This window comes from Merops nubicus, unplaced genomic scaffold, assembly GCF_000691845.1.
Source record: "Merops nubicus isolate BGI_N331 unplaced genomic scaffold, ASM69184v1 scaffold72, whole genome shotgun sequence".
NCBI classification, from domain to species: domain Eukaryota; kingdom Metazoa; phylum Chordata; class Aves; order Coraciiformes; family Meropidae; genus Merops; species Merops nubicus.
The window spans coordinates 1-8,936 of NW_008591309.1; positions in this window are offsets into that span (position 1 = coordinate 1).

Here is an 8,936-nt window from a genome sequence, read left to right on the forward strand (position 1 = left end):
TTTTTTTGCCATGAGTAAAAGAGACTGATACTACTGGGCAATGTAGTATTTTGCCAGTTATAAAAAATTAAAAGACATTTAAACCCAGCAGCAATTCAGAATGGGGAAAAATGTGTATTGCAGGGATGTTACATCTGGTTTTGTCCAGTCAGTGGCTAAAGGAGTGAGGTAAAATAGTACTCAGGAAAGTTTTTCTGTTTTTAAAATGGGTATCTACTATGTACACTTTGACCCTCTTTCTTTTGGAAATTCAGTCTTTGGAAAGTTACACTGAGCCACTGAACCACAGAACAACACCATGAGCTCTGTGCAGCCACAATTCCCATAGCACAGCTCTGCCAGACCCCTAGGAAGGAGGCTCCTTCTTTCCTGTGAAGCCTCCTCAGACACCAGCATTCTCTTCCTTCCCCCATAAAGAAAAGTCACCTGCTTTTATACTCTCTCCAGCAGCTACTTCCATGCACTTATATCAACCCCACTGTCCAATGCCAGTTTAAAATAATCTTTGCTTTAAGGCCATTGCACTGAGGCCTCTCCCTGCTTACAACTGTCCTGTCACCTGGGGAAACACCAGCAGGGATGAGCAGGGGACCTCCAAAAGGGCATGGCAAAGCTTGCAGCCCTCTTGAGGCATGCTGCATTTAATGCTGTGCTGAAAGGGGTAGTCACAGTCCCAGGGGCTTTGCCAGCTGTAGGAGCCTCACCAAACCTTTCTGGTCACGCACTGCAGAGAGCAGAGGAGCCTCTTGGCTCAGGGCATCTCTGTCTGGTGGAAGGGAGGGAGAGGAGGGACAGATCTCCACCCTGTTTGCTCTCCTGGACTGGCACATCTGAAGAAGCCATAGAAAAACCAAAATATGCTATAAGCACTGATGGGATTTCACAAAAGTAAAGTCTTAAATCCTTATAAAAATCTGACCTAAAGGGACGTGAAGTCCTGAAAGGGACCTGAAAGGGGCCTACAAGAAAGCAGGGGAGGGTCTATTCACAAGGGTTTGTAGTGACAGGATGAGGGGTAATGGCTTTAAGCTAGAAAAGGGGAGATTCAGGTTAGACATTAGGAAAAAGTTCTTCAGTATGAGGGTGATAGACCACTGGAATAGGCTGCCCAGAGGTGGAGGCCCCATCCCTGGGGACATTCAAGATCAGGCTGGATGAGGCTCTGAGCTGCTTGATCTAGTTGGTGATGTCCCTGCTTATTGGGGAGTGTGGGGGGGTTGGACTAGATGACCTCTGGAGGTCCCTTCCAGCCCAGACATTCTATGATTCTGTGAAGTCCCTAAGATTTCCACTGACTATGGATCAGGTCCTGAGTGTATCACACAGTGGGGTACTAACCATAGGCAAGACCAGAAGAAATGTCAGCTGGAAGAGTCAGAAGAGGCATTAGCTTGCTCTGAGCTGTGGGGTTCAGCCAAAGGCCCACCCTGCATCCTTTCTCAGGACACACACTGTCTGGATAGATCATTTAAAACCATATCCCTCAAAGGACTTTCCCAACTATTCAGCTGTTGCAGTAACCACTTTCTCACTCGATGCTGATTACCCCAACCACTCCCCTGACCATCTATTACCAATAATGGCCACGCACAGAACTGTGTAGGTGAAGCACATTAATGTCAGCACCACTCTGATGGGAGCACACTGAGCTGCTTCTAGAGGAAGGTCCCTCCCCCCTCCTATTTTGATTTTTTTTTTGCTGCTGCTATACTTGATGACTAGCAATAAAAATGGGTAAACAGAGATCCGAGGGAAATGAAACTACATCTGTGGAACATTCAGAGCCAAAATACACAAGGTGGATAATTTGCATGCTGCATGTAAAAAGTAGTTACGCAGCTTTCTTCCTACTCTTTACATCTCCATAAAACATAATAATGGATTTCTAATTATACATCCAAATAATAAGCAAGCTGCAAGATGTTGGGAGAAAACTGGGAAGGGGGAAAGAAACTAACCAAAGGTACAGATGTAACGAGGGTAGTGACATTTCTATAAAGATGCTTTAATGGTTGTTAAGCAGTCATTTTGAGACAGAAATGTTTTAAGGGTCCTAATAGGAGTTTTCATTTTCAGACAATTTGCTACGCAGTTAAGTGATGTCAGGCTACAAGCTGTAATCTACTACAATGACCAAAGAGGAGCTGTTTTCACACCCATTACAATATATTCCTAATTTGGCTCTCTACAAAAGAAGCCAATCAGCTTCATGCCAAATTCAGGCACCGGATGAAGCCTTGCCTTTGGATGTGAAACTTTGGATAGACTTTATGCTGAAGTGTTGTGTTTGTGAACAGTAAGCTCCTTCAGGCAAAAGAGTCACAGTGGACGAGGAAACAAAGCCAGTGTCCCCTTTGTGTTGGCAAATGACAGAATTTCCAGCCACGTTCCTGTAGGGAAGGGCACATCCTCTGCCCATGCAAGCTGTAAGGGCTCCAGCCAGCGGTTCCTCCTTGCTCCAGAGAAGCCCTTCCCATCTCCATCCTGCCCACCCGGGGTCAGCCCAGCTGCCTGCCTCCTACCCCCTTGCTGGCAGCTTTGGTGGTGGTGGAGACCCCCTCTCTCATGAATGAAGGGTGTGTCACCTGAAGGGTCTGAGGGTGACCTTTGCCTGCCAGAGCCCAGGGGCTTGCACCGAGCAGTTTTGCAAAGTCAGAAGTATGTCTGAGAACTCTGTCTCAAGGTCTGGCCAAGGAGCCTGCCCTGAGACATTCGTGTCTGTCTCAGAGCCCCAGGTAAGGACTTGGGCTGAGACCATGAAGAAGACTAAGACTATTAGATTTATTAAAGCAACAGTTACAATAGATTTGGGCTTGCTGTTGATAAATGCACTCACTGCATCCAATGCAGTCGGAGACACAGGTCTGCACATATTAGTGATGCTAGGAAAGATACACTGGACATTCATGTACAATTCTTACCAAGGTGTCCCTGTCTTGGGTGGAGGAAGAGAAATGCAGCCCGTTGACCACCTCTGCATGAAGAAGTTAAGACTATTAGAATTATTAAAGCAACAGTTACAATACATTTGGGATAAATGCACTCACTGCATCCAATGCAGTCGGAGACACAGGTCTGCACATATTAGTGATGCTAGGAAAGGGACACTGGACATTCATGTACAATTCTTATCAAGGTGTCCCTGTCTTGGGTGGAGGAAGAGAAATGCAGCCCGTTGACCACCTCTGCTGGACTTTTCAGTCTTCTCCCACCTGAGAAATGTGTTCCTTTTGTGATTTTTCTATCCTAACCCCACCTGTCCTTCTAGGTGACATTCAGCATGATTTGGGTGGAGAGGTGAGTGGCGTAGTCATGTAGGTTTAGCATCTACTCTATTAAGCTCATCACCACACTTAGGGACATAAATTTTAATACTAATTTTGTTGTTAATTAGGCAAAGGTTTTTGTTCAGACACTTTGGCCTTTAAGATTTATGTATGACTTGTTTGGTCCTGTTGGTTTATCTGAAACAGGACCATCTTCACAAGTTTCTTTCAGCCCATTCCCTCCTTCAGCCACTTGGCAGGCCAGCTCAGCAGATGTCTACCTCCAGAGACAGCAAAAGAGTTTCTTAGCTGTAAGCATCTTAGCCTTTCTCCCAGAGAACACTAAATTAGCCTGTTTTCTTGTCCCATGGCAAGTTAGGCTGTAATCCCACAAGGTGACATCCCAAATGGTTCAAGGACTAGACCCCATCACTGCATCATTCAATGCTACAGCTCCCACCCTGAGCAGCAACTAGCTGCCTGAGCTCCTCCAGCAGCCAGCAGCATTGGCTTAGTGCTCTAGCAAGTTCTGTTGCCCTTGACTTTCTGCTGCTGCTCTGAGCTCTTCTGCCTCCTGCCTGGTTTAAATTTGTAGGATATACTTAGGGGGCAAATGTTTTGCAGGTTCCTGGTCTGAGTCTTCCAGAGGGTGATGTGCACGCTCAGCCCATCAATACCAGCTCCATCAGCATACCTGATGCAATCAGCTATCCCCAGTGAGTTAAGGCAGGATTACCCCTAATCTTGCTGTTATAGAAACAAAGCAGCAAATGTTTTTTCTAATGAAATTTTCTAAATATCGTTTTCCTTTTGCCTTAGTCAGATAAAATCATTAAGTGTTCTTCACAGCTTGGATACAAATGAGCCCTTCAGCCTTGGAAGCATGCACTGAAAGGAGAAAATGATCTGGCTGTTTGCTTAGCTTCAGAAATTAAATGGAGTTCAGAGGGAATGCTGGGGGGATTTAGAATAGGTCTCAGTCACTTACTGAGATGGGGACGTCCACCTCGGGCTGCACGCAGCAGAAAGCTGGAAGATCCTGACAACCCACTTGCCCCAGGATTTTCTGTGTGAGCTGTGCAGGGAGGATGTTGTGCAACCACGTGCTTGCATTCTCCACTTTGCAGTGGTGTGGAGCAAAGCAGAAGTTTTGTCCCACCCAGTATTTTCCCTGTGCATGCCACAGCCTCCTCGGGCATCGCTGCCCCTGCACGAGAGCCCTGTGGGAATTCTGCTGGCTAACCCCACGCTCCCAGAGACAGGCATGTGGTGCTCAGCCCCAGTGTGAACAGCAGCACACCAGATAAAGTCACAAGGTCTTTGACAAAGCAATGGCCTCTTCTTCCTCTGTTACGCAGAGTACTAAATGATACACTGATAATAGCAAGATTCTTTCTGTCCTTATCACACCACTCTTGCTTTATACAATATTTTCCTTTAACTCTTGTTACATTATATGAATACAAGTTTAAATTAAAAAAAAAAAAAACAACCAACCCTGTTGATATCTCCACCAGCTCAAAAGCAGCACAGCAGCCACTGTGCAATCCAGCACTCAAGGGATAAGGAATAGAAAGTCAAACTTTTAGAGGTGTCACCAACTCAAATCCTGTCCTGGGACTTGAAATGATGATAGTACCAAGACATGCTGGAGTTTTTTGAATCATTTCTGCTCTTGTACCTCAATTTCATCTTGGCACCATCACGTCTTCTGATAAACAGCATTTACTAAATGAATGTGTAACCAGGCAAGCAGGAACGTCCCAGGTTGGAATAGAGGTTGGAACCAGTGTTGGAACAGAGGGGAATCTGCTCTTGTTGGTTTCAGGGGCAAACCAGCACTTGCAGAAGGAAATGCTTGTGTATCTTCACCCCTCCTGCTAATCACCTGTCCGTCTGAAACTGCTTCCATGGCGTCTCCTCTGCTCAGGACCTGCAGCAAGCACACACCACTCTGTTCACATTATTTGTGTCAGCATTGGCAGTATGCAAATATGGTATTTATTGAAGTGATGAACAAATCACACATCTTGAATGCCTTGAAGATTTAGCATGTTTAAATACAGACCTCTGTGGAGCACTCAAGATTTTTTCCTTCAAAATGAGCAAGACAAGTACCCATTACTGCTGGTGTGATGGGGAACCAGGAGAGAAATGGCAGGTGGGTCTGCAACTGTCCACCAGAAAGACTTCAACGTGCAGTTATTTAATCCTGAACACTAACAGTGAATGTGATTGCTGACATAGTGGAGTGGGTGCTAAGCAAGGGGAGGTCTAAAGCTATTACTGGCCATTTGTTTGTGTGCTTTGTTCTCCTCTCACACTGCTTTGCTTACGTGGGCAGGTCCACAGGCAGTGATTTGTGTCCCCATTTCACAGGACATTTAGTAAGCTACTATAATTGATACCCACTGGATGCAAGCAGAGCACAAAACCACACATTTGCTTCCAATTCCAGCCCATAAATTCTTATCTACATAAAATATCACAGAATAACGTGAAAATTAATTTCCATGTGCAGAAGGATTTTATGAAACTGTACAGATAAAAGAACAATACTTTTTTATATTTCAATAACAAATCCCTCCCTCGTCCCCTCTTTGCCAAACCAAATTTCTGGCTTTTCATCCAAATATTTATTAGCTTTGTGTATGATTAGTATGAGATTGCTAAGGGCAGGTTTAGGTGGGACACTAGGCAGAAGTTCTGCACCATGAGTGTGATGAGGCACTGGCACAGGTTGCCCAGAGAAGCTGTTTGTAGATGTCCCCTCCCTGGAAGTGTTCAAGGCCAGGTTGGATGAGGCTTTGAGCCACTTGGGGTAGTGGGAGGTGTCCCTGCCCGTGGCTGAGGGTTTGGAAGGAGGTGATCTTTACAGTCCCTTCCAACCCAAACCATTCTGTGATTTTAACTATGTGATGACTGGTACAATGTTTCTGCACCACTTCCAGGCTTCACACATCAGCTGGCTCTCCTTAGCATAACACTGTAATATTAATTTGAGGGTATTACTTATTCATTGAAATGAGATTGCTGAAAACCAGCATTAACTGACATTTATTATTTCTCACCAAAATTTATTTCTTGTCCAGAGAAAAAAATTCCTGGCGAGACAATCTGAATCTTCCCTTTTGAAACCAAATATTTTACTATTAATCTGCTGTTATAAAATCGCTATTGATAATGAAGATTCATCATCATTTCTTTCCCAGGTATTTACATCTCACTTCTGAAAATAGCTCACTTCATTAGATTGCAAATTGCTCCATCTTGTGGCAACAGAGCAGCATTAATACAAAACATCCTTCCAGCTGCACCTTCTGAGGGACTGAAACGTGACGATGACCATAAATCGATGGCACAGATATATTCCATTTGCAATTCTGGTATCTTAACTCAAAGCTAAACGTTAGTATGGTAGAGAAAAAAAAATAGCCTGGATTAATCACTAGATACATTGACCAGAAAGCACAGAAGGCTTCTTTCTTTTTGCCCACATTAAGAAAATACCTTAATGTTTAAAGAAATGAGCACCTGCCACATTCAGGACACTTTTCTGAAATCTTAGTGGCAAGGTAAGTTGGTCCACACTGCAAGTGGCTCAGAACTGAGACCTGGGAAGCCTGGCTCAGAGAGAGTTAGTAGGTAGCTGTTCAGGACTGCTTCTTTCAAATAACCCCAAGAATGAGAACTGGAGGTTAAAACAGGTTATTCTAACTCACAAACTGATTCTACTGCTGTGCTGCTGTCACAAACCAAAACTAACAACCCCCTTGAAATTTCCATATTTGGTTCTCCCAGAAGATACTGATGGATCTGTAAAAAAGAGTGAAAACTATGGTAGTTTTACCTTTACGATCAGCTTTAATGCTACAGAAATAGTCCTTCTTAGCAAAATTATTTCATCTCCTAATTCCTTACAGATGAGAGAAACTTCATACAAGCGAAAAAGGCAAAAAATATGTACAATTCTGTTATTTTCTTTTCAAAATGCTTCTTTCTTTTGGCTCCATTTCAGAATTATTTGAAGCCTGAGCAAGTAGCTACAAAGCAAGTGACCTTGCTTGCAGCATCAGCTAAAATTTCTAGGGACTTCCCTAAAAGGTTTTGATCAATTCTAACTTTACCCTATCCCAATTTTTTTGCTGGGTCAAAACACCAGAAGCTGTGCCCATGAATTTTTTTTGGAAAACACTACAAAACCCTTTAAAACAATAAAGACTTTGTATGCTGCAACTAGTGGCACATTGTTGCACTCATAGTTTTATTGCATAAATAATAAGGTAAGAAAATTAATATGGTCAAACTGATCAATTTTTGTTTGTCTTAAGATAAAAACTGTTTAATCTTCTGTATCTTCTTCAGCTAGCACCTTCACTAAGTCCTTGTGCTGATGTACATTTTGGTATGTAAGCATGTCTAAAGAATCCTTAGGCACCTGTCCTAGCATGGGTATTTACTGAATGCTTTTATTACACATCACAGCTTTTAAAGAAACATGATATCGAGTCATTTTGCTGCCCTCACAATTCAGTTAAATTAGAAATGTTAATTAAGCCATTTGCCTTAGTGCAAAACATGTCTCATGTAACCCCCATTTGGTTTTCAAAAAGCTGTTGAATTCAACTGAAGAAGTAAAAGAATCCTTTAGGCTGGAAAAGACCTTTAAGAGCAGAGTCCAACCATTAACCCAGCACTGCCCAGTCCACCAGGGTGCTCCATCTACCTGTCTGTCCAATACCTCCAGGGATGGTGACTCAACCACTTCCCTGGGCAGCCCATTCCAGTGCTTAACAGCCCTTTCAGTGAAGAAATTTTTCCAGTCTAAACCTCCCCTGGTTCAACTTGAGGCCATTTCCTTCCATCCTACCACTTGTTACTTGGAAAAAGAGACCGACCCCCACCTTGCTACAACCACCTCCCAGGCAGTTGTAGAGTCATGTATTTTGATTGAGATTTCCTACCCTAGCAATGAGAAATCTTGCACAACTTTGCTAAGTATCACCACTCAGTGAGAGGTAAAAAGAAGCACAGAATTGCTTTGGGGAGTCAGGAATCAGAAACACATCTGTCCAGGATGTGTACCCAGTTTCTCACCTCCTCTGTTCTACTCAGTTCAGGAGGTCTATTTATTTGTTCCCCCTCATGAATGATGACCCATACAAATCACCATACTTTCCCTCTGGGGTAACCTGTTAGTATCTTTTGGTATCTGCAAGGTGTAATATTTTTGGTATCGAAATCTTGTACAACTTTGCTAAGTATCACCACTCGGTGAGAATTGCTTTGGGGAGTCAGGAATCAGAAACACATCTGTCCAGGATGTGTACCCTGTTTCTCACCTTCTCTGTTCTACTCAGTTCAAGAGGTCTGTTTATTTGTTCCCCCTCATGAATGATGACCCATACAAATCACCATACTTTCCCTCTGGGGTAACCTGTTAGTATCTTTTGGTATCTGCAAGGTGTAATATTTTTGGTATCACCCAAGGCAAAGAAGCAGGGCAGTTTCTCTAGCACTTTGAAAATTTAGCTGGGCAGGAAGAATTCCAAGTACCAAAGTCTAAATTAAAAGTTGGAAGGTGTCCTGTTGTTTAAAATACTTAATTGAATTTTTTTTCTGCTTTCTCCTGGTGAGATAAACCTTACACTCTTCTCTGCTGTAGCCCAG